A 26833-nucleotide genomic window follows, 5' to 3' on the forward strand; every position below is an offset into this window, starting at 1 on the left:
AGCATAATTTGAATAATTGCAATTTTTACCTTAAGGTTGACTTTTAGAAGCTGACTCTCATTAAAATACTTCTCTACATTTCAAGGCCTTTTTATTACCACAGGCTCAATTATCTAATACAGATGATTTCTAGGTCTCATAAGTGTTAGAATCTTGAACTAAGCACAAAAATGTTGAAATTTTACCACCTTAAGTATTGATTTTTCTAAGTTTTGAAATTTCCCATTAGATCATAACATCTTTAGAAATTTGTAAATCCACAGCTTGAAAGTTAAAATTTTAGAAATGTGTTCCTTTAGGATATACTGAATGCAAGAACTTAATGTTATAGATCAGAACTGAACTGTCTAACATGGCAAACTAGCCACACGTCTCTACATCAATCTGAAGTAAAGTTAGAAATTCAGTTCTTCAGTCACAACAGTCACATTTCAAGGGCTCAGAAGCAACATGTACCTAGTGGCTATTGCAATGTACAAAGAATGCAGAACATTTTCACCAAGAAAGCTTTTTGGACAGTACTGTATTAGAACAAAGAAGGGGCCAGTGCTGTGGCACAGCAGGTAAAGCCTCGGCCTGCAGTACTGGTCTCCCATATGGGCACCGGTTCTAGTCCCGGCTGCTCCTGTTCCAATCCAGCTCTCTGCTATGTCCTGGGAAAGCAGTGGAAGATGACCCAAGTATCTGGGACTCTGCACCCATGAAGGAGACCCAGAAGAATCTCCTGACTCCTGGCTTCAGATCGGCGCAGCTCCAGCAATCGCAGCCATTTGGGGGGAATGAACCATTAGATGGAAGACCTTTTTCTCTGTTTCTCCTCTCTCTATATGTAACTCTACCTCTCAAATAAATAAAAATCTTAAAAAGAAAATAATCAGAGAACTTTATTGGGTTTGCTTGCCCCCCCTACAAATTTCTAATCTATTTTGTTGACTAAAATCTACCTCATTCAGTACATTTGAAAAATAAAGATCTGAGGTCTAAAAGGCTACGTGACTTCACAGACATGAAGAGGTGCTTCTAAACATGCCTGAAAGAAAAGGAGAAGGTTCCTGGTACTGGAATGTTTGATTCCAAAAGTGAACTTGTCCTCAAATAGTGGAAAGAATAGCTAGCAAGATGATGAGACAGAGGAGATGAGCTGGTCTGGATTCAGGTTTCTCTACAGTAAAATTAGGGTATTGTGTGGCTGAATGATGGTAAGGAATTACACTCTTAATTCTTTACTATTCAATGGGATAGCAGAATGGCAATTTATAAAAGGAATCTTTTGGAGCTGTATTGTGGTGCAACAGGTTAAACCACCTCTTGCAATGCCAGCATTCCATATAGGTGCTGGTTCCAGTCCCAGTTGCTCCACTTCCAATCCAGCTCCCTGTTAAAGGCCTGGGAAAGCAGCCATGGATGGTCCAAGTGCTTTGACCCCTGCCACTCACATGGGAGACCCAGATGGAGCTGCAGGCTCCTGGCTTTGGGCTGGCTCAGTCCCAGTCACTGCAGCCATTTGAGGAACGAATCAGTAGATGGAAGATCTCTTTGTCTCTCCCTCTCACTTTGTAACTCTAGCTTTCAAATAAATAAATCTTTAAAAAAAATAAGAGAAATCCCCTTTTATAAAGAAATCTGAAATACATCGGAGGTAATCCTGAAATACGTACAGACAGAATGATAGGATTGTGGGATTTGCTTCAAAAAATAATCTATGGGGGTGGGTGCAGTAGAATTGAATGATGAAACAAGAATGGCCATCCAACCGTGTCAGTTGGATATATGCCTTTTATTCTTCCATTTGCTCAAATTTTTACATTTTACTTTTATTTGAGAAACAGACAGACAGACACATCCACTGGTTCACTCCCCAAATCCCACAACAGATGGGATTGAGCCAGGGGATAAACCAGGATTCTGGAAGTCAATCCAGGTCTCCCACACGGGTGGCAAGGATACAACTACTGGAGGCACCATCTACGGCCTCCCAGGATGCACATTAGCAAAAAGCCCAACATGGGAGCAGAGCTAGGACTTAATACCAAGCACTCTAATGTGGGATGCAGGCAGGTATCTTAAGGGCTATGCCAAATGTTGCCCCACTATTCCATTTTTATATACATTTAACATTTTCCCTAATAAAACTTTCTTAAAAATAAATATATTGATCAAGATGAATTCTAATCCAAAAGAATAAAAAGAGAAATAAAGATTTTACCAACTGGAAATGCCAAGTTCAGTCATTTAGTGAAACTTGGTCTTCAAGATTCATTAGCTTTTTAGCTGCAGGGTCATGTTGTCATCAGCCTTTTGGTTTCCCTCCCTGCTAACTCATCTCAGCAGCAACATTACTTGTCATATTAACAATAATGGGTTTCTGGGCGGCCTCATCTATCATTTTTAATGTTTCTTCTCCTTTTAAGTGGGATGTTTAATGAGAAGGGACTGTTGGAGTCATACAAATGCATCATTAGCCAAAAAGATATATATTACAAAAAACAAACTCTCTCATTGCTGAGTCCCTCTAAAAAGAGAGCGAATGAGACACACAGAGTCTTTCAAAGACAACCAAACTCCCACTTCATGGGAGGCAGTCTGCTTCTAACACCGGAAGAGACAAAGAATACGTAATGGAATTCTGCCAGGAGCTTTTGGCACCATGGCTTGGCTGCAGGCGGGTGTTAACCCCACCTTTCTTTCAGTCTCTGACTGAAAACATCTGAGATCCAGTGGGCAGTAGGCGTTCTTACAGTCAAGCAGTTGTTTCATAAACACTTCATATGAAACACAGCAAGGAGAGAAATAGATCATTTCCTCCAGAACAAAAACAAACTCAGATAGCAATCAAAAGGCAAAATATCTTCAAGACTGCTGACCACTGAGATACGGAAAAGTCTGATTCACATTCTTTTTTTTTTTTTTTTTTTTTTTTTTGACAGGCACAGTGGACAGTGAGAGAGAGAGAGACAGAGAGAAAAGTCTTCCTCTGCCATTGGTTCACCCTCCAAGGGTCTTCCTCTGCCATTGGTTCACCCTCCAAGGGCCGCTGTGGCTGGCGCACTGCGCTGAACTGAAGCCAGGAGCCAGGTGCTTCTCCTGGTCTCCCATGCGGGTGCAGGGCCCAAGAACTTGGACCATCTTCCACTGCACTCCCGGGCCATAGCAGAGAGCTGGCCTGGAAGAGGGGCAACCGGGACAGAATCCAGCCCCCCGACCGGGACTAGAACCCGGTGTGCCGGGGCCGCAAGGCGGAGAATTAGCCTAGTGAGCCGCGGCGCAGGCCTATTTTTTTACTTCTTTTCAGCATTCTCCTTTGCAGTGATTCTCATGCATCATCTTCTGCAATGATGCTTCAATGTTTCATTTCTGAGAAGTACTGAAAGGGAATATCATACAATTCTAATACAAGGCCTGAACACTTTCAAAGAATTCAACTGGTAGATTCTAAAAAAACAAAGTGGGTAAATAAAATAAAGTGCTTCATACTTGAAATTTAGGTTAATAATATGCGATTAGGCAGACTTCAGAATTAAGGTGACAGCTTAAAAGAAACAGGATGCAAAAGAAAGAACATAAAAATGGCTGGCCCAGTACTCTTCAAAATCCCACCTAAAATAAGCATCATATATACAGCTCATAAGCTTCCAACTGCCATAGGCTTTATCCCACACAATGAAATAGCCATTTTAAGTGTGTGTGTTTTTTTTAATATTTATTGACATGAAAGGCAGAGTTACAGGGAGGGAAAGACAGAGTGAAATCTTCTATCCACTGCTTCATTCACCAAATGACTTTCGGGCTGGGCGAGGTAGAAGAAGCCAGGAGCCAGGCATGGTGCGCAGTGGCAGGGGCCCACGTAGTTGAGTAACCATCTGCTGCTTTTCCAGCAGCATTAGCAGGGATCAGAAGTGGAGCAGTTGTGACTCAAACCAGTGCTCGATCTGGGATGCCAAAGTTGCCAGCAGTGGCTTAGCTGGCTGGGCCACAATGCCACGGCAACCATTTCTTTACAAAGTTGACAGAAATGCTACAGAATATTTCTTTTTCAGGTTGTTGTGTTTCCCTCATGAAAGGTACTAAACACTTCCCAAGTACCTTTGTCAGAATGCAAAGTACATGAAGCGTTAATGAGACTAATTCAAATGCCCATTTCATCACTTGCTACTTAAAGAAACTTGAACAGTTAACTCCCTTTGCCTGAAACTCCTCACCTATAATAACAGGGATGATTAACTCACAGTAGTCCAAGAGCATGAAATGACAATAAACATAGCAAATACTCTAACACAGGACCGGGACCATGACACAGGCTTGGTAATTGTTAGTTCCCACCTAGGAGGCAGTGTTATGGCGCACGGGTTAAACCACCACCTGCGACAGCATCTCATTGGGCCATCTGAGGAGTGAACCAGTGGATAAAAGATCTCAAGCATGCTCTCTCTAAGTCTGCCTTTCAAATAAATAAGTATTTCTAAAAAGTAGTTCCCTCCTTGTAAAAGCAATACTTTTATAACCCAGCTGTGGCTTTTAATAGTCAACAGAATCTTGCAAGTAAAAGGGATTTTCCTTAAAGAGTGAATATAAAATATATATTACATTCTAACCAGATGTTAGGTTGGGATTTTTCCTATCTTGCTTTGACTGATGTTCAAATATCAGAGCTATGAGACCTGGCATGGGGGTGATTTCCCAGATGTACAGTTTACGAAGGAAATGGTAAAAAAACAAGTTGTTAGACTCTTTGGACCCTTAGCAAGATCAAGGCTCACCATGGTGGAAAAGGCACTTATTTGCTGGAAAAGATCCCGTGATCCTATACCCCATCCATTTCTCAACAACCAAGAGGAGTAAGGGTATATCTGCCCTTCACAGAGCTTGAACGACTGTCCCTGCAGTTGGGGAACATGCACCTTACCCCTATCTGAGTCAGCTAATGTGGCTCAGGGAAGTAACTACACCAGCACCAAAGGCAGTGCAAGAAATACGTGAGGGCTTCCCGGATGTGGGGCATGGTGGGAGAGGGCCAGGCTACAGAAGACTTAGTCCATTGTCAATGGGATACCTCAGGAGGAAGAGAGTTCTCACAACTAGAGCCTGTGTCTGAAGTGGACAGGAAGCTTCCAGCAATTGTACATCAGGGCAACTGCTGCAGAAGAGGCCTAGAAGGGGGTATTTAAAGCACCCCCCCACACACACACATATAAGAGGAGATCAGCCTTAACCACATTTTTATACAGGAGAGCATAGAGCCAACAAATGTTACTGCTGTCCACCAGCGATGGAAGAAATTTCCTGTCCCATTTCCTTAATTTCTCCTTCTCCTAAATTTTTATCCTGGTGGGTGCCAAGCAACGAATTGGGAGAGGAGGTGGAGAGGGAAAAAAAAACAAAATACTACACACCATTCTACAAATGCAGGCAGCGTATAGCTGGTGGAGCAGAAGTGAGAGGCGACACAATACAGCACTTCTGAATGCATACTGGAGCACCCTTTGCTACTTTTGGCTGTTGCCTTTGATTCCAGAAACAAGACTGCATTTGTGAATACAAGTGACCCAAGACCAGCTTGTTATCAAGAGAATGAGCTAAAATGTCATGTAGCCTCTGGATATTCATTAAAGGTAGAAGGAAAGCTTCCCTAACTGAATAAAGTTAAAGGCACCACAGGTGATAAAAATAGCTTTTTTCAAAAAATTTCATGCTACATGTAGAGCTTGTGCAACATGCTGGGTACAAAGGAAAAACACACAGCTTCCACTGCTGCTGCCCAAACACCTCTGTTCTCTTCTCTCTGTGGATGGGGCAGGTGTGCATGGCTGAGTGGACATCCTGGACCCTGTGATCATGGGAGCCTTGGGCACTATGATTATGAGAATTCTTTGCACAGTAGGATGTGGGGTGTAGCTGAGTCTCTGAGCAATCACAGTGTCTGTCCTCAGAGGCTCAAAACTCCCTGATAGTCTGGTGTGGGTCATTGTAGATGCTTCCATGCTCACACTGAGGACCACAAAGATCCTTTGTGCAGTTCATGTACCTGCATGGGTTGAGGGAGGGTTTGTAGTCACTATGGGCACTGACCACCTTGGAAGAGAGGAGGTGAGGGTGTGATTACATCAACAGATGTGACCATATTCACTCCCTGATAACTACAGAGATCTGTCACACCCGACTTGGACGTAACCCTGGACTCTCATCCCACCCTTTACCAGAGCGCCCTGGCTCCACCCAGCACATGCCTCTGGATAACCACTGAAGGAGCAGAAACTCCACCAAGCCACAAAGGCATAGCTCAAAGATAGAAGCAATGAAAGAAGAAAACCAATTGTTTCCACAAATGCCAAAAATAAACACAGAAGTACAAGACACAGGAACAAGGAAGACACTATGACTTCCCAAAAAGAACACAGCAATGCTTCAATATCAGAACATGAAAATGAACAGATTGATGAAATGCCTGAAAAGAAATTCCAAAGAATGCTCATAAGATGACTCAGAAACATGGAGAAGCAAAACCATGACATAAAGAAATTCATAAATGATATGGATGAAAGATTTTGCTGATAGAGATACTGAAGAGAAATTAAACTGAAATACTAGAAATGAAGAATTCAATATATCAAATAGAAAATACAGTGGAAAGCCTCAACAACACACCTGGTGGGGCAGAAGAAAGAATATGAGCAGAAGAAAAATCCTTAGAAATGTCTCAGTCAAAAAAAAGAAAAATTTAGAAAAACTGAAAATCAAGATTTATGTGATACTATCAAACTATCAAACATAAATGTCTTAGGAGTTCCTAGAGGTGTGGAAAGAGATAATGGATTAGAAGGCCTATTCAGTGATGTAATGGCAAAAAACATCCCTAAAAAAGGCACATTCAAGAACTCCTAATAGATGCGAGCAGAAAACTTTCAACAATAAAACATAAAGACTTAAGAAGATCCCCAATTAGACTAGCAGCTGATATCTCATCAGAAATCACACAGGCTAGGAGAGAATGGAGAAAAGGAGCTCAAGTCCTAAGAGAAAGAAACTGTCAACCCAGAATACGATACCCACCGAAACTCTCATTTATAAATGAAAGTGAAATAAAGACCTTCCAAAACAAACAGAAATTCAAAGATTTTGTCACCACTTATTAAGCCTTACAAATGATTCTTAAGGATGTGCTATACACAGAAACAGAGAATGGTAGTCATCATTATGAAAGAATGTGAAGTCAGAAAGTCTCCTAGTAGAAGTACAAAGGAAATACTAATGCAAACAATAGGGATATTTATGAAAGACAGCAGGCCAAGCTGTTACTTATCTATAATAATCTTGAATGTAAACAGCCTAAATTCTCCAACTAAAAGACAGACTAGATGATGAATTAAAAATAAGACTGATCTATTTGATACCTACAAGAAACACAACTCAAGGACAGTGCATAGTAGGTTAATCCTCCACCTGTGGTGCTGGCATCCCTTATGGGTGCCAGTTTGAGTCCCAGGTGCTCTACTTCTGATTCAGCTTCCTGATAATGCACCTGGAAAAGCAGTGGAAAATATCCCAAGTGCTTGGGCACCTGAATCCAAATGGGATACCCAGAAGAAGCTCCTGACCCCAGTCTTTTGATAAGCTCAACTCTGGCCATTGTGGCCATTTGGGGACTGAACCAGCAGATGGAAGAACTCTCTCACTGTTTCTCCCTCTTTCTGTCTAGAACTCTGCCTTTCAAATAAATAAATAAATAAACAGAACTCACCAACAACGAAACACACAGACTGAAAGTAAAAGGATAGAAAAAGATATTCCATGTTAACAGGAAGCAAAAACAAGCTGGTATAGCCATCCTAATAGAAAAAATAGACTTTAACACAAAAACTGTTAAAAGAGACAAAGAAGGGCACTATGTAATGATTAAGGGATCAATTCAATAGGAAGATATGACTACAGTAAATGTACATGTACCCAATGCCAGGGTTCCTGGCTATTTAAAACAAATGTTAATGGATCTAAAGGGAGACATAGACTCCAATATAATAATAATGGGGGACTTCAACACCACATTTTTCATCAATAGACAGATCAACTAGACAGACACAAAAATATGGAAAAATCATCCAAAAGTCATGGATTGGAAGAATTTATATCATCAAAATCCCCATCAACTTATAGATTCAATGCAATCCCAATCAACATATCAATGACATTCTTCTCAGATCTAGAAAAAAATTTGCTAAAATTCATATGGAAATGCAAAGAGACCCCAGATAGCTAAAGAAAGTTGTTTTTTAACTTTTATTTAATGAATATAAATTTCCAAAGTACAGCTTATGGATACAGCTTATGGATTACAATGGCTTCCCCCCCCCATAACTTCCCTCCCACCCGCAACCCTCCCCTTTCCTGCTCCCTCTCCCCTTCCATTCACATCATGATTCATTTTCAATTCTCTTTATATACAGAAGATCAGTTTAGCATATATTGAGTAAAGATTTCATCAGTTTGCACCCACACAGAAACACAAAGTGAAAAATACTGTTTGAGTACCAGTTATAGTATTAAATCACAATGTACAGCACATTAAGAACAGAGATCCTACATGAGGAGTAAGTGCACAGTAACTCCTGTTGTTGACTTAACAAACTGACAATCTTCTTTATGGCGTCAGTAATCCCCCTAGGCTCTTGTCATGAGTTCCCAAGGCTATGGAAGCCTTTTGAGTTCTCCAACTTCAATCTTATTCTGACAAGGTCATAGTCAAAGTGGAAGTTCTCTCCTCCCTTCAAAAAAAGGTACCTGCTTCTTTGATGACCTATTCTTTCCACTGGGATCTCACTCACGGAGATCTTTCATTTAGGTCATTTTTTTTTTTTTTTTTGTCAGAGTGTCTTGGCTCTCCATGCCTGAAATACTCTCATGGGCTTTTCAGCCGGATCCGCATGCCTTAAGGGCTGATTCTGAGGCCAGAGTGCTGTTTAGGACATCTGCCATTCTATGAGTCTGCTGTGTATCTCACTTCCCATGTTGGATTATTTTCTCCCTTTTTGATTCTAGCGGTTAGTATTTCCAGACACTAGTCTTGTTTATGTGATCCCTTTGACTCTTAGTCCTATCATTATGATCAATTGTGAACAGAAATTGATCACTTGGACTAGTGAAATGGCATTGGTACATGCCACCTTGATGGGATTGAATTGGAATCCCCTGGTATGTTTCTAACTCTATAGTTTGAGGTAAGTCAGCTTGAGCATGTGCCAAATTGTACATCTTTTCCCTCTCTTATTCCCACTCTTATATTTAACAGGGATCACTTTTCAGTTAAGTTTCAACACTTAAGAATAACTGTGTACTAATTACAGAATTCAACCAGTAGTATTAAGTAGAATAAACAAAAAAATACTAACATGGATAACGTATTAAGTTGTTCATCAACAGTCAGGGCAAGGGCTGATCAAATCACTGTTTCTCATAGTGTTCATTTCACTTCAACAGGTTTCCTTTTTGGTGCTCAGTTAGTTATCACCGTTCAGGGAGAACATATGATATTTGTCCCTTTGGGACTGGCTTAATTCACTCAGCATAATTTTTTTCCAGATTCCTCCATTTTGTTGCAAATCACCAGATTTCATTGTTTTTGACTGCTGTATAGTATTCTATAGAGTACATATCCCATAATTTCTTTCTCCAGTCTACTGTTGATGGGCATTTGGGTTGGTTCCAGGTCTTAGCTATTGTGAATTGAGCTGCAATAAACATTAAGGTGCAGACCGTTTTTTTGTTTCCCAATTTAATTTCCTTTGGGTAAATTCCAAGGAGTGGGATGACTGGGTTGAATGGTAGGGTTATATTCAGGGTCTGAGGAATCTCCAGACTGACTTCCATAGTGGCTTAACCAGTTTGCATTCCCACCAACAGTGGGTTAGTGTCCCTTTTTCCCCACATCCTCTCCAGCATCTATTGTTGGTAGATTTCTGAATGTAAGCCATTCTCACCAGGGTGAGGCGGAACCTCATTGTGGTTTTTATTTGCATTTCCCTGATTTCTAGTGATCTTGAACATTTTTTCATGTGCTTGTTGGCCATTTGGATTTCCTCTTTTGAAAAATGTCTGTTGAGGTCCTTGGCCCATCTCTTAAGTGGGTTGTTAGTTTGCTGTTGTGGAGTTTCTTGATCTCTTTGTAAATTCTGGTTATTAATCCTTTATCTGTTGCATAGTTTGCAAATATTTTTTCCCATTCTGTTGGTTGCCTCTTCACTCTCCTGACTGTTTCTTTTGCAGTACAGAAACTTCTCAATTTGATGCAATCCCAATAGTTAATTTTGGCTTTGACTGCCTGCACCTCCAGGGTCTTTTCCAGGAAGTCTTTGCCTGTGCCAATATCTTGAAGGGTTTCTCCAATGTTCTCTAATAATTTGATGGTGTTGGTCATAGATTTAGGTCTTTAATCCACGTTGAGTGGATTTTTGTGTAAGGTGTAAGGTAGGGGTCTTGCTTCATGCTTCTGCATGTGGAAATCCAGTTTTCCCAGCACCATTTATTGAATAGACTGTCCTTGCTCCAGGAATTGGTTTTAGATCCTTGGTCAAATAGAAGTTGGCTGCAGATGTTTGGATTGATTTCTGGTGTTTCTATGCTGTTCCACTGGTCTCTCCATCTGTTTCTGTACCAGTACAATGCTGTTTTGATTACAACTGCCCTGTAGTATGTCCTGAAATCGGGTATTGTGATACGTCTGGCTTTTTGTTGTACAAAATTGCTTTATCTATTCGAGGTCTCCTGCATCTCCATATGAATTTCAGCATCATTTTTTCTAGATCTGAGAAGAATGTCTTTGGTATCTTGATTGGTATCGCATTGAATCTGTAAATTGCTTTTGGGAGAATGGACATTTTGATGATGTTGATTTTTCCAATCATGAGCATGGAAGATTTTTCCATTTTTTGGTGTCCTCTTCTATTTCTTTCTTTAAGATTTTGTAATTCTCATTGTAGAGATCTTTAACGTCCTTGGTTAAGTTTATTCCAAGGTATTTGATTGTTTTTGTAGCTATTGTGAATGGGATTGATCTTAGCAGTTCTTTCTCGGCCATGGCATTGCCTCGGTATACAAAGGCTGTTGATTTTTGTGCATTGATTTTATTTCCTGCTACTTTGCCAAACTCTTCTATGAGTTCCAATAGTGTCTTAGTAGAGGTTTTTGGATCCTCTAAATAAAGAATCATATCGTCTGCAAAGAGTGATAAATTGACTTCTTCCTTACCAATTTGCATCCCTTTAATTTCTTTTTCTTGCCTGATGGCTCTGGCTAAAACTTCCAGAACTATGTTGAATAGCAGTGAAGAGAGTGGGCATCCCTGTCTGGTACCAGATCTCAGTGGAAATGCTTCCAACTTTTCCCCATTCAATAGGATGCTGGCCATGGATTTTTCATAAATTGCTTTGATTGTATTGAGGAATGTTCCTTTTATACCCAATTTGCTTAGAGTTTTCATCATGAAAGGGTGTTGCATTTTATCGAATGCTTTCTCTGCATCTATTGAGATAATCATATGGATTTTCTTCTGCAGTCTATTAATGTGGTGTATCGCATTGATTGTTTTGTGAACATTGAACCATCCCTGTATTCCAAGGATAAATCCCACTTGGTCTGGGTGGATGATTTTCCTGATGTGTTGTTGCATTCTATTGGCGAGAATTTTATTGAGGATTTTTGCATCTATGTTCATCAGGGATATTGGCCTGTAATTCTCTTTCAGTGCTGCATCTTTTTCCAGCTTAGGAATTAAGGTGATGCTGGCTTCATAGAAAGAATTTGGGAGGATTCCCTCTTCTTCGATTGTTCTGAATAGTTTGAGAAGAATTGGAGTTAGTTCTTCTTTAAATGTCTGGTAGAATTCAGCAGTGAATCCATCTGGTCCTGGGCTTTTCTTTGTTGGGAGGGCCTTTATTACTGTTTCAATTTCTGTCTCAGTTATGGGTCTGTTTAGGTTTTCTATGTCTTCCTGGTTCAATTTAGGTAGGTTGCATGTGTCCAGGAATCTATCCATTTCTGATAGGTTTCCCTGTTTGCTGGCATACAAGTCCCTGTAGTAATTTCTGATGATTCTTTTTCATTTCTGTGGTGTCTGCTGTTGCGTTTCCTTTTTCATCTCTGATTTTATTGATTTGGGTTTTTTCTCTTCTTTTTTTAGTTAGTTGTGCCAATGGGGTGTCAATTTTGTTTATTTTTTCAAAAAACCAGCTCTTCACTTGGTTGATTTTTTGTAAATTTTTTTTTTTTTTGGATTCAATCCTGTTGATTTCTTCTCTGATTTTAATGATTTCTCTTCTCCTACTAGATTTGGGTCTGGTTTGCTGCAGTTTTTCTAAATCCTTGAGATGAGTTGAAAGCTCATTTATTTGGTTCCTTTCCAATTTCTTGATGTAGGCACCTATTGCTATAAACTTTCCTCTCAACACTGCTTTTGCCATATCCCATAAGTTTTGATATGTTGTGTTGTTATCCTCATTTATTTCCAGAAAGTTTTTGATTTCTCCTTTGATTTCTTCTATTACCCAGTGTTCATTCAGGAGCATTTTGTTCAGTCTCCATGTGTTTGCATTAACTCTAGGGATTCCTGAGTTGCTAATTTCCACCTTCATTCCACTGTGGTCTGAGAAGCTGCATGGTATGATTCTAATTCTTTTAAATTTGCTGAGACTTGCTTTATGGCCTAGTATGTGGTCAATCCTAGAGAAGGTTCCATGTACTGCTGAGAAGAAGGTAAAATCTTTAAATGTAGGATTGAAAGTCCTGTAGATATCTGTTAGATCCGTTTGGGAAACAGTGCCAATTAAATCTGCTGTTTCCTTGTTGATCTTCTGTCCGGTTGATCAGTCTATTTCTTTTTTCTTTTTCTTTCTTTTTTTTTTTTTTTTTTTGACAGGCAGAGTGGACAATGAGAGAGAGAGACAGAGAGAAAGTCTTCCTTTTCCGTTGGTTCACCCTCCAATGGCTGCCGCGGCCGGCGCACCACGCTGATCTGATGGCAGGAGCCAGGTACTTATCCTGGTCTCCCATGGGGTGCAGGGCCCAAGCACTTGGGCCATCCTCCACTGCACTCCCTGGCCACAGCAGAGAGCTGGCCTGGAAGAGGGGCAACCAGGACAGAATCCGGCGCCCCAACTGGGACTAGAAGTGTGCCAGCCCCGCAAGGCGGAGGATAAGCCTAGTGAGCCGCAGCACCGGCCTCAATCAGTCTATTTCTGAGAGTGGAGTATTGAAGTCCCCCAGTACTACTGTATTGGAGTCTAAGTCTCCCTTTAATTCCCTAACATACCTTTTAAATAAACCGTTGCCCTGTAATTAGGTGCATATACATTTATAATAGTTACATCTTCCTGTTGAACTGAAACCTTAATCATTATATAGTGTCCCTCTTTGTCTCTCTTAACAGTTTTTGTGTTAAAGTTTATTTTGTCTGATATTAATACGGCTACACCTGCTTTTTTTCATTTCTGTTGCCATGGTATATCTTTTTCCAGCCTTTCACTTTCAGTCTGTATGGATCTTTGTTGGAAAGATGTGTTTCTTGTAAGCAGCAAATAGAAGAGTTTTGTTCCTTAACCCAATCAGCCAATCTGTGTCTTTTAAATGGACAGCTCAGGCCATTAACATTCAATGTGACTATTGATAAGTAGTAACTTTGCCCTGCCATTTGCCAAAGATATTTTTTTTTAATTTTTTGACAGGCAGAGTGGACAGTGAGAGAGAGAGACAGAGAAAAAGGTCTTCCTTTTGCTGTTGGTCCACCCTCCAATGGCCACCGCGGCTGGCGTGCTGTGGCCGGCGCACTGCGCTGATCCGATGGCAGGAGCCAGGTACTTATCCTGGTCTCCCATGCGGGTGCAGGGCCCAAGCACTTGGGCCATCCTCCACTGCCTTCCCTGGCCACAGCAGAGAGCTGGCCTGGAAGAGGGGCAACCGGGACAGAATCTGGCACCCCGACCGGGACTAGAACCCAGTGTGCCGGCGCCGCAAGGCAGAGGATTAGCCTAGTGAGCCACGGCGCCGGCCCAAAGATATTTTCTAATATATGCTTTGAACTTCCTGTGATCTTTTGCTGTGAGGTTTCCTTCCTTTACCTTCTTTCATATTGATGGCCGTGTTTCTGTGTTTCTGTGTGTAACACATGTTTAAGCATCTTTTGTAGGGCCGGACAAGTATCAACAAATTCTTTCAATTTCTGTTTGCTATGAAAGACCTTTATTTCACCTTCATTCACAAATGAGAGCTTTGCAGGATATAATATTCTGGGCTGGCAGTTCTTCTCTCTTAGTTCCTGGGCTATATCTTGCGTTTCCCTCCTAGCTTGTAGGCTTTCTGATGAGAAGTCTGCTGTGAGTCTAATTGGAGATCCTCTGAGAGTAATCTGATGTTTCTCTCTTGCACATTTTAGGATCTTTTCTTTATGTTTCACTGTGGTGAGTTTAATTACAACATGTCGTGGTGAGGATCTCTTTTGGTCATGTTTACTAGGGGTTCTATGAGCTTCCTGTACTAGGATGTCTCTGTCCTTCTCCAAACCTGGGAAATTTTCTGCTAGTATCTCACTAAAAAGGCCTTCTAATCTTTTCTCCCTCTCCATGCCTTCAGGAACTCCTAGAACCTGAATGTTGGGTTTTTTAATAGTATCCTGTAGATTCCCAAGAATATTTTTTAGATTTCTAATTTCCTCTTCTTTTCTTTGGTTTGACTGTATACTTTCCTGTTCTCTGTCTTCTAAGTCTGATAGTCTCTCTTCTGCTTCACCCATTCTGTTTTTAAGGCTCTCTAATGTGTTTGTCATTTGATCTATTGAATTCTTCATTTCATTATGATTTCTCCTCACTATCACAGTTTCATGTTCTACTAGTTGTTTCGTTTCATTTTGATTCCTCCTTAATATTTCATTTTCATGAGAGAGATTTTCTATCCTGTCCATTAAGGATTTCTGTAGTTCAAGAATTTGTTTTTGAGAACTTCTTAATGTTCTTATCAATTTTTTGAGATCTGTTTCTTGCATTTCTTCTATCTCATCATCTTCATAATCTTGAATTGGGGTGTCTTTTTCATTTGGGGGCATCATAGTGTCTTCCTTGTTCTTGTTACCTCAGTTTCTGCGTTTGTTGTTTGGCATTGTGGAGATATTCTTTGGTTTCTTCACTGTGGTTCTTTTTCTCGTTATACTATGACTCTAGATTAAGTGGACTGTCTGCTTTTGATGGATCCTTAGAGGCTGTGATGGGTGTGGCCAGAGGGCTCTGTTTGGTTCTTCAGGTTTAAGGGTGTGCCAAAGGTGACTCACCCAGGTTGTTCTCTCTCGCTTGCTTGCTCACTCTCTCTCTCTCTTTTTTTTTTTTTTTTGACTCAGTTGGGAAGTAATTCCACACAGCTGAGTGGAATTGAGAGTAGTTGATGTATGAAATCTGGCCCCTGTGGGTATTTATCTGCTCTACCCCTGGGACCACACAAAGGGTCTATGCAGCTCTCAGTGTGGTCTCAAATTTCTCCGTAGTCTCTCACCCAGTTGCCAAGTTTACCGAATTTGTGTACTGGGTGAGTTCTCTCGCCCCACCCCCTCAGATTTTCACAGTCTCAGTTCATTAGCTCCACACTTTCACTAGGTCCTAACCTCTTGTTATTTCTCCCCACCAGAGTCAGGTTTTTCTGCTTGGCTGATGGCGGGCACCACTTTACATACGTAAAATGGTGCCTGCTCTTTGTCTTGCTCGGCTTTGTAAGGTGAATGGAGAGAGAGGCTAGCGTCCATGCCGGTTCCCCTTATTTATTAGTTTTTTTCTCTCCTCCAGTCAGCCTGGTGAACTTTCCCCAGCAGGGCTTCAAGCCTCGTTTCCTCTAGGCTCTTTCTGCCTTTCCCCGCCAATGTCTCGGGGTTACTGAGGTTTTTGTCTCACCTCCCCTTCCAGCGCTGATGCACAGACTCTGCAGCTGGGCTTCCATGCGGTGGGCAACCTTGCTCTACCCGTAGGTCCTCCATGTCATATCCACTAGATCCGGAAGAGTTTCCTCTGCAATTTTTTTCCTGAGCCTTTTCCTGAGACTACAGTATCTCCACTTTTATTAAACTATCTTTTCCCAGACTATTAGTGTGTGCCCTCACTATTCTGCCATCTTGGCTCCGCCCCTCAAGAAACTTAAACAATAAAAACAAAGCTGTAGGCATCACAATACAGGTTTCAAAACATACAACAAGTTAATTATAATCAAAACATCCTGGTACTGGCACAAAAACAGATATGTAAACCAATGGAACAGAATAGAAACCATAGAAATTAATCCACACATCTACAACCAATTAATCCTTGACAGATGAGCTAAAATCAATCCCTGAAGAAAGCACAGCCTCTTCAACAAATGGGGGTGGGAAAATTGGATCTACATATGCATAAATAAGAAACAAGTCACCTACCCTACACCTTATATAAAAATCAACTCAAAACAGATCAAAGATTTAAATCTACAGTCTGATACTGTCAAATTACTAACGGAAAATACTGGAGAAACTGCAAAGATACTTGTGTATGCAAGGACCTCTTGGGAAAGATTCCAGAAGCACAGATCAAGAGTCAACCAACAGAATGGGAGAAAATATTTTCAAACTATACAACTGATAAAGGACTAATATCCACGATCTACAAAGAGCTCAAGAAATTCAACAACAACAAAACAATCAAGTTATAGAGTGGGCAAAGGACTTGAACATGAAATTTTCAAAGGACTAAATACAAATTTCCAACAGACACTGCTCAGGACCACCAACCATCAGGGAAATGCAAATAAAAACCACAATGAGGTATCACCTTACTCTAATTAGAATGGCTATCATTCAAACATTTAAAAAAATAATTAAAAAAAAATGCTGGAGAGGATGTGGGGGGAAAGGTACCCTTACACTCTTGGTAGGAACATAAACTAGCACAACTATTATAGAAGATAGCATAGAGATTCCTCAAAAATCTGAAAATAGATCTACCACATCCCTAGCCATCCCAGTGTTGAAAACTTACCCATATGCAATGAAATCAGCATATGAAGGAATTATTTGTATTCTCATGTTTACTGCAGCTCAATTCATAATAACTAAGATATGGAATTCACCCAGATATCCAGCAATTGATGACAGGATAAAGAAAGTGTGGTGTAGGGACCAGCATTGCACAGTGGATAAAGCCACTGCCTGCAATATTAGCATACCATATGGGCACTGGTTCAAGTCCCATATGCTCCACTTTCAATCCAGCTTCCTGCTAATGCACCTAGGAAAGCAGAAGAGGATGGCCCAAATGCTTGGGCCCCTCACCCCAAGTACAAGACTGGGAAGAAGCCCCTGGATCCTGGTTTCAGCCTAGCCCACCCCGGCAGTTGCAACCATTTGGGGAATGCACAGTCAGATGGAAGACTTCTCTATCTCCCCCTCTAGCTCCTCCAACTCTACCTTTCAAACAAATAAATATTTTTTAAAAAGAAAATGTGGTATGCATACACTATGAAATACTACTCAGCCATAAAAATAATGAGGTCCTGTCTTTCACAACCAAATAGATGTAACTAGAAACCATGATGCTTAGTGAAATAAGCCACTCTCAAAAAAGACAAATATCATGTTTTCTCTGATATGTGACAGTTAATATATAATACCAAAAATTGTATAGGAATGCAATGGTCTTTTTGGGATATGATTGCTGTTTTTAACCCTTGTTTATACTCCTGTGGAACCCTAGGTTTTACTTGTTAAATACTATGATTACTGCAGAATTAAGCCTGTGAATATAGAGTGGCTTAAAATTATGGCTTTGCAAAAATGATGAAGAGAGGGGATGGAATGAGGGGGATTGGAGAGAGAACAGGGAAGCATGGTTGTCTTCCTGAAACTGTACCTTTGGAATGCATAAAATCTATTCTATTAGTAAAGTTTGTTTTTTTAAATAAACACACACATCTACACCTATACACACACTCTTACTCGTGCTTAAAAGGGCTGGTCTCTTGAGACACATTCCCAATATCACCAACACAGAGAATCTTCACCACCAATGCTGTCCTTTAAGATGGCCAAAGACGGCAGCACTTGAACAATATTAGGATAAGCGATGACAATTTTTAGAAGCCAAAGGAAGACCTCCAAAGCAAGAGGGAAGTAAAAGATTAAGGATCCTCCAGAAGAATAAGGCTCTACCTACCCTTTAAACGGTCTCAGGTGTCAGTTTTTAAAGAAATACAAACTGATGGGGACAGCGCCATGGCTCACTAGGTTAATCCTCTGCCTGCGGTGCCAACATCCCATATGGGCGCCCGGTTCTAGTCCTGGTTGCTCCTTTTCCAGTCCAGCTCTCTGCTGTGGCCCAGGTGCTTGGACACCTGCACCCACACGGTAGACGAGAAGAGGCACCTGGCTCCTGGCTTCAGATCAGCATAGCTCTGGCCGTGGTGGCCATTTTGGGGGTGAACCAATGGAAGGAAGACCTTTCTCTCTATCTCTCTCTCTCAATAGTTAGACAACTAGAGTTAGACAACTCTATCTGTCACTAGACAGACAACTCTGTCAAATGAAAAAAAAAAAAAAAGAAATACAAAGCAGAGCAGAATAATGTCAGAGGGAAAAAGCCGATATCAATGTTGATAATCAAGCAGAAACGACTTAAGTATGAACTGGAATCACTTGTCTGAACAGTAATTGAGTGATATATATCCAAAACTCAAGAAATTTACTAAGATATTCTACTTCTAGGGATAAAAATACAGACACATAGGTTCAAATTATTTTTAGTGATAGTAAACAATGAGAAAATCAGAAAAATATATGAAATAGTTTTCAGATATTAGACAATAGACAGGGCAGGACTATGATTTCTTGGGAAAGTGACACCAATGAGACAGACCTACAGTTATCCCCAGCTCACTGCCTGGAGAGAATCTGCAGGCTGCAGTGCAGGAAATGGATCAATCTGTTGGGGTCAGAGGCTAGAGCAACCAGAATTTGAGTTGAGATCTCAAAATATCCCAGAAAGGAGGTCACTACACAGAGAGTGTTCTGAAGATTTGCAGAGGGGTCACCTCAAATTTTTAGCTGAGTACTGAAGTGTGCATAAACATCAAGTGTGCACTCATATATCAGAGGAAATTAGCTAAAGCATAGGAAAGAGCCACAGGAAGGCCGTAGGCAAGATATGTCTGGAACTCACGTATTTGGGTCTGGGAACAATTAACATTTCTACTAACTAGAGAGGAAAGACCTCATAACATGTGGTGATTAGGTACAATTCTCAGAAGGAAATTAAAACTAAAGGCGGTGTTCAACAAACCGTAACAAACTTAAAAGTAAATATTGAAAGGATCAAGGTGAGACACATCTACAAGTCCTATACTACAAGAGACATCCAACGATGTCTGTCAAGCAAAAGGAAAACAGCATCACACAACAACCTGAATCTGAACACAGGAAAAGTGCAGAAAAGAACAAATATGTTGGAAAACACTAGGTTCCCCCCCCCCATTTTTAATCACTTAAAAAATGTTGACTATTTACAGCAAAATTAATACACAGTATTTTATGTTTATATCATATGCAGAATAAAATGTCTAATTAATAACAAATTAGATGAAGGCAGAAACAGTTTACTTTTGTATGGTTCTTATATATAAAGTAATAAATATAATATTACTTAATGTAGACTATGATAAATAAAATGTATATTATATACCCCAGAGAAACCACTAACTCAGTGAGGCAATTAGGAAGAGAAAATAGTCATAAAAATACTTAATTGACCCAAAAGAAAGCAAAAAGCAAAAAATAAAAATAAAAAAATGAAGTGAATAGGGGAAAAAACAGTCCCCACGCCCCTGCACACATGTTGGAGACCTAGAAGAAGTTCTTGGCTCCTGGCTTTGGATCAGCCCAGCTCTGGCCATTGCGGCTATTTGGGGAGTGAACCAGTGGATGGAACCTCTCTCTCTGCCTCTGCCTCTGCCTCTGCTTCTGCCTCTCAGAGATTATTAGATAAGAAAAAGCAAGACATAACTCTTTATGACTAAAAAATATCTATTTAAATGTAAAGATGCTAATGAATTAGAGGTAGTAGAGAAAGAGTGATTATATTAAGATCAGACACTAGACTTCAGAATATAGAATATTAGATATAAATGTAAAATGATGAAGAGTCAATTCATTACAAGAACAATTAAAATCTTAACTGTGTATGAATGAAAGTAGTAACAGCTCTAAATTAAATGAAGCAAAGAAAAAAGTGATACAACTAAAAGAAGAAATAGAGAAATACACAATTATAGCTGAAGATTTCACTAGTAGTTTCCCAGTAGTTAATATAAGGACAGAGAAGACTTGACCTAATTGATACTTACAGGATATTCTACTCAACAACAGCAGAGTAATATTCTTTTCTAGCACACACAGAACAGACTCCAAATAGGCTATCTTCTGGTCCATAAACAAATCTCAAATTTAAAGGGATAAAAATTATATGAAGTATGTTCTCTGACTTTCAAAGAATTAAACTAGAAATTATTAAAAGAAAGTTACACGGAAAAACCAGCAAATATTTGGGAATCAACTGACATATTTCTAAATAACTAATGGGCCTTAGAAAACACTAACAAAGAAAATTAGAAAGTATTTTGAGGAGAATGAAAACAAAACATGAAAATTTGTTGGATGCCACTAAAACAGTGCTTAGAGAGAAATTCACAGCTTTGCCTGCTTAAATTACAAAAGAAGGAAGGTTTCAAATCAATGATCTAAGGCGGGGAGTTGGCAAGCGTTTTCTACAAAGGGCCAAGTGGGAAATATTTTAGACTCTATAAGCCATAGAGCCGTGTGTTAGTCTGTTTTGTTCTGCTCTAACAGAATTGCTGAAACTAGGTAATTTATAAAGATCAGAGATTTATTTTTTAAGCTGGGAAATCCAAGGAATGCAGTGGTGAGTCCCTTCTTGACACATCATCTCATTGCAAAAGGTGAAAGGGCCAGAGACCCAAAAGGGAGGAAGCATGGAAGTGCACCAGGGACCAGTGCTGTGGTATAGTGATTAAGCCGTCACCCACAGCATGGCATCCCATATGAGTGACAGTTCGAGTCCTGGCTGCTCCACTTCTGATCCAGCTCCCTGCTAATGTACCTACGAGAGCAGTAGAGGATGACCCAAGTCCTCGGGCCCCTACACCTATGTGGCAGACCCAGATGAGGTTCCTGGCTCCTGCCTTTGGCCTGGCCCAGCCCTGGTCATTGTGGCCATCTGGGGAGTGAACCAGTAGATGGAAGATCTCCGCCTCTGCCTCTCCCTCTCTGTTACACCATCTTTCAGATAAGTAAATAAATCTTTAAAAAAATAAAATAAAAGGAAGTGGCCCAAACTAAAAAGTTTTAACAATTCCATTCCTGAGGTAATTAACCCAACATTCTTTCAGTCACAACGCAGGGACTTCATGACCTAATCACCTCTTATAAAGGCCTCACTTCCGATACACAGCAGACCCATAGAAAGGCAGATGTCCTAAACAGCACTCTGGCCTCATAATCAGCCCTTAAGGCATGCGGATCCGGCTGAAAAGCCCATGAGAGTATTTCAGGCATGGAAAGCCAAGACACTCTGGCAAAAAAAAAAAAAAAAGCCTAAATGAAAGATCTCTGTGAATGAGATCCCAGTGAAAAGAACAGGTCATCAAAGAAGGAGGTACCTTTCTTTGAAGGGAGGAGAGAACTTCCACTTTGACTATGACCCTGTCAGAATAAGATCGAAGTCGGAGAACTCAAAAGGCTTCCATAGCCTTGGAAACTCATGACAAGAGCCTAGGGTGATTACTGAGGCCATAAACAAGAGTGTCATTTGTTAAGTCAACAACAGGAGTCACTCTGCCCTTACTCCTCATGTAGGATCTCTGTCCTTAATGTGTTGTACATTGTGATTTAATGCTGTAACTAGTACTCAAACAGTATTTTTCACTTTATGTTTCTGTGCAGGAGAAAACTGTTGAAATCTTTACTTAATATATACTAAACTGATCTTCTGTATATAAAGAGAATCGAAAATGAATCTTGACATGAATGGAAGGGGAGAGGGAGTGGATAAGGGGAGGGTTGCGGGTTGGAGGGACGTTATAGGGGGGAAGTCATTGTAATCAATATTCTGTACTTTGGAAATTTATATTCATTAAATAAAAGTTAAAAAAAATATGTAAACAAAGGGGTATGGCTGTATTCCAATAAAGCTTTATTCACAAAAACAAGCAATCGGCTGGATTCAGTACATGTGCCACAATTTGATGACCCCTACTAGAATATCAGCTACATAAATCAAGTGAATTTTTTTTGATTGTTGCATCACTGTAAAGGCTAGAAAAGTTCACGGCCCTTAAAGTCTGACTAATAAACACTTGCTGAATGAATTAATTAATTTTATTCTCAAAATAAACTTACTGGGTTAAATATTATCATTAGTTTATGAATGAGTAAACATTTTTGACGTGACAGTTTGAGTTAGGCTTTTTGTTTATGAAGAATTTCTCAAGTATTAAATGTGTTTATTGACTTACTACATTTTCAACTTGGAGGGTAACATCATGGAAGTAAGGAGCACCTACACAGTAGGAAGAAATGACTGACCCATCACCGTTTGTGAAGGAACCAGTATACCAGGCTAACTGTAAAGTCTGATTTCATTCATCATACTAATGAGGAAAAGGCATTTACTAAGCGACTATAAGTGTCACACTATCACGTATATGTTTTCTACCTGTTCTTTGTCCTTACTCATAGTGTGCACTTTCCAGATTCTTTGGATGAAGTGAACAAGAAATATACATGTTAAAATTATGTCTAGATCTGTATGCTTATACCTTTGTCTATATCATAACTTATATTTCTATAACCATGAATTTAACATATGGACTACAATTTATGCAACTAAACCAATAGATTGAAACTTGAAAACAAACTCCCTTCATTTCACAACTAGTAAGACTGGAGACCTAGCTTCTTTAAAACCAACATCATGTCCAGAGACCTCATTCAGTTGCACGTACTTATATATGTAGCATGCATGTAGAGAACATTCATTTGTATTTATTCTTTTCAAATTCACAAATAAATAAAAAATTTAAGGGAAAACAAGCACCAAAATGTCCTATTCTCCCCCAAGAGTCCCTCATTTTAGTCCTCTCTACATAGGTAAGGCTCTTGTGCCACTGATATATGGCAGCGCTATCAAGTAGGCTGCTTATTTTATGCTTTCAATAACCAGCCCCACAGCTGACCACACATATCTGCTTAACTTCATAAGTCAATAATCTATGCCAGCTGTTTCCCAAAAATAGGTACTAGGAAAGCATCAGAATATAGATCCAATAGCCTGTACATCTTTCTACTTTTTCTGAATTCACGCAGGGTTTTACCATCATCACAATAAGCAGGGAACGTGAAGGAGCCAACTGTTGTTTTGTCATTTTTCCCACTTTGATGCGGGAGGCAGAAATGTCAAAATCCTGTGCACATAGGACCAACACTACATACTCAGAAGCTATTAAAGGGTAAGACAAATCGCATCCAAACCATTTGCTTGTCTTGAAAGCTTAATGGTTATTGCAATCTGACAGTGTCACAATGAATGGTGATGCCATGATACCAAGAACTCAAGGCTTAAGCAGCCATTGAAAAATGACTAAATTCATAAAAAAGATAAAAGTAAATGAAAAATGATACAGTATAGCTGAAATTTTCAGCTTACTGACTGCCAGATCTTGCAATAAAAATATATCTAAACTTTATAAATCTTTTGGAGAAATAGATTGCTGACTGAAACTGTATAAAAAGAGCAGGCTATGTCTTACTCATAATCCATAAGGGCAAGAAATGTGCCCTCAAAGGGTTTAATTTTCGGCACTTACATGTGAGTTTAGGATAGGCAGGCTATTGTATAAAATCTTCTTGCTTATGCCAGTGTATTTCCATGCAAATATAAGGATATATCAAAAGATTTGTGTAAAATGGAATTAAAATATGTTTACTTCGGTACAAAAAACTTTTGAAATCCTTGCACATGAGGGGTCTTCAAAAAGTTCACAGAAAATGCATATGGTATAAAAATTATGCATGGATTTCAACAATTTTTTCCCCAAAACACATTTGCCTTTTATTTTGTATGAACTACCCTCATAGTCCCTCTTTAATGTTAAGCAACAGAGCATCAGAGAAGATGAAGTAATAATGTTTAGGGGCCAACACTGTGGCATAGTAGGTTAAGCCTCCGCCTGTGGTGCCAGCATCCCAAAAGGGTGTCAGTTCGTGTTCTGGTTGCTCCTCTTTCAATCCAGCTCTCTGCTCGTGGCCTGGGAAAGCAGTGAAAGATGGCCCAAGTGCTTGGGCCCCCGCACCTGTATGGGAAACCTGGAGGAAGCTCCTGGCTCCTGGCTACGAATCAGCCCAGCTCTGGCTGTTGCAGCCATTTGGGGAGTGAAACAGTGGAAGGAAGACCTCTCCATCTCTTCTTCTCTCATTCTATCTATGACTCTGCCTCACAAATAAATAAATCTTTTTTTTTTTTTTAAAAGTCACTGTTTATGGAATGCTTGCAGTGCTCACTTCTAATTTTCTTCTCAGTCTTAACAGAAACACATTGTCTGGATCACACAATTTATAAGGAGTAGAACGAAAATTCAAACTAGATCTCTTTCCAAACTAAACCTCAAGGTCTTAGCTCTAAAACCATCCTGAGTGTGAACAAATGAAAATATACACGAGCACACATACAGCCAGAAGTGATTATTGGATATTAAAGGATCAAACGAATGCTAAACAGAAATGACACTACCTCCTTCCATTAACAAAAGAGTGAAACCAGACCCAATGTCACTTTTTATGCTTAATTTTCTTAACCAGATAACCGTGATATTCTTTAAAAACTTGAATTCCCACTCTCACTCTGCTGGGTCGATTCTTTTGGAAATGCATGATCTTCAAGTTATATTAAGAAAATAATTTTTAAAACAATGACAGCAGCCATTCATATGAATCTTTAGCAGGATATATAAAACTATGATACACACTGGAAGATCTTTCCAACAAATAACAATTACACAATGCACTCTCTCCCTATAAGAGCATCCAGTCTAATTGTGTACTAAATCATAACACAAACCAATCTTACATCAACTTTGGAAAGAAGCTGAAGTTCCCTGCAGGGAAGAACATGTGAACAGGTTTCTGCTCCAGACCTAAACCACTGTGCGATCTATTCCAAAAATCAATAATCCAAAGAAACAGACATATTTAAAACTCTGTTGCTTCTGTTCATAGCAACCAATGCTATTCCCTTCTCTCTATAACTTACCAAGATAATAACCCATCTGTTTACTAGATTTCATGTGTCAAGTTCTGTGCTATGTACTTTGTATGCATTATTTCATTTATTTCTAAATGCAGTACTGGAAAGTAGACAATTTTATATTATTCCCATTTTACAGATAAGAAAAAGTAGGCAACTGGCTCAAGTTACACTGCTAGCAAATAACAAAAATAGGAATTCCATCTAGCTCACTGCAGAGCCCATAATCTTCACAGCTGAGCTACCAGAGCTAGACAGGACTCTGGAAATCATCTAATCTCAAACCTGTACTGTTTTTTCTTAGCATTTTTAATGTTAACAAATATACATATTTGTGGGTACTATATACAACAGCATACTCATTAGCCATAAAGAGATGTAATTTTATTATCTGCAAAAACACAGATGGAACTGGAGGTCATTCTGTCAAGTCCTTATTTTATAGCTGACACTGTAACCCAAAGTGCTCAGGTGATACGTTCAAGGTCACATCTTGATTATTGTACAGTTAGGGCTAAAACTCAGAGCTTGTTTTCCTATCCTGCTTCCCCTGCCCCATACGATTCTTTTGTAAAATCTGAAAACAGAAATATATTCTGATTTCCTACACCAATAAGCATTCTAATAAACTGTCAATCTCACTCATTACATAAAGCTTATGAGACTCTGATTTCTCCAAAACCTCCAAGAGCTGCCAAGCCTTATAACTAGAGTTGATTGAAAATGTTCACTATTTTTTTAACTAAAATAACAATATAATTCAAATTTGATGAGTTCTGATGTCTAATGATTCTATAATATCTTCCCCTTACATTTTACATATGAATGAATTGTGATCATTCTTTAATATATTCAAACTTATCACATACTGGAATTACCTGGGTTACTTTAATCTTCTAATACCCAGCCTACATACCAGATGAATTCAACTGAAATCCCTGGAGTTGGAATCCAGGCATCAATATGTTTTTAAATATCTGCAGTGATTCCAAAATACAAGCAAGTTTGAGAGCTGGGACTTTAATAATTATGGAAACTTTGAATGAATATTTCAGGTGGTAGCGATCAAGAGAGCTAAATAACACAGTGTCTAACATGGTTGTCAGCTATATTAATCCATTTTGCTCAGAAATTATTGGAAAAAACCTAAGAGGTTTCAGAAAAACTGTCACAACATAGGATATCGACTGTAGCTATTATTACAACATTCCTTTTAGCAGGTGCTTTAGAAAAACATCACCACACAAATAAAAAGAATAACTTGGGGGCTAGTATGTGGCATGGCAGGTAAGATGCTGCTTGGGGTGCCTGCCACCCATATCAGAGTGCCTGGGTTCAAGTCCCGGGTTTCCTTCCATTTCTAGCTCCCTGCTAATGCACACCAGGGAGGCAGCAGGTGACGGCTCAAGTACTTGGGTTCCTACTACCCACATGGAAGACTGGATGGAGTTCCAGCTTCCTGGCTTCAGCCTGACCCAGCC

General features: G+C 39.7%; 1 protein-coding gene across 2 annotated transcripts in view; it reads right to left on the bottom strand.

Annotated features, from left to right (window-relative positions):
- OXCT1 (3-oxoacid CoA-transferase 1) overlaps positions 1–26833 on the bottom strand; it is a 171587-nt gene that overhangs the window by 55438 nt on the left and 89316 nt on the right. The gene's annotated exons all lie outside the window — the stretch shown is intronic.

Source organism: Oryctolagus cuniculus, chromosome 14 (assembly GCF_964237555.1).
Source record: "Oryctolagus cuniculus chromosome 14, mOryCun1.1, whole genome shotgun sequence".
Lineage (NCBI taxonomy): Eukaryota > Metazoa > Chordata > Mammalia > Lagomorpha > Leporidae > Oryctolagus > Oryctolagus cuniculus.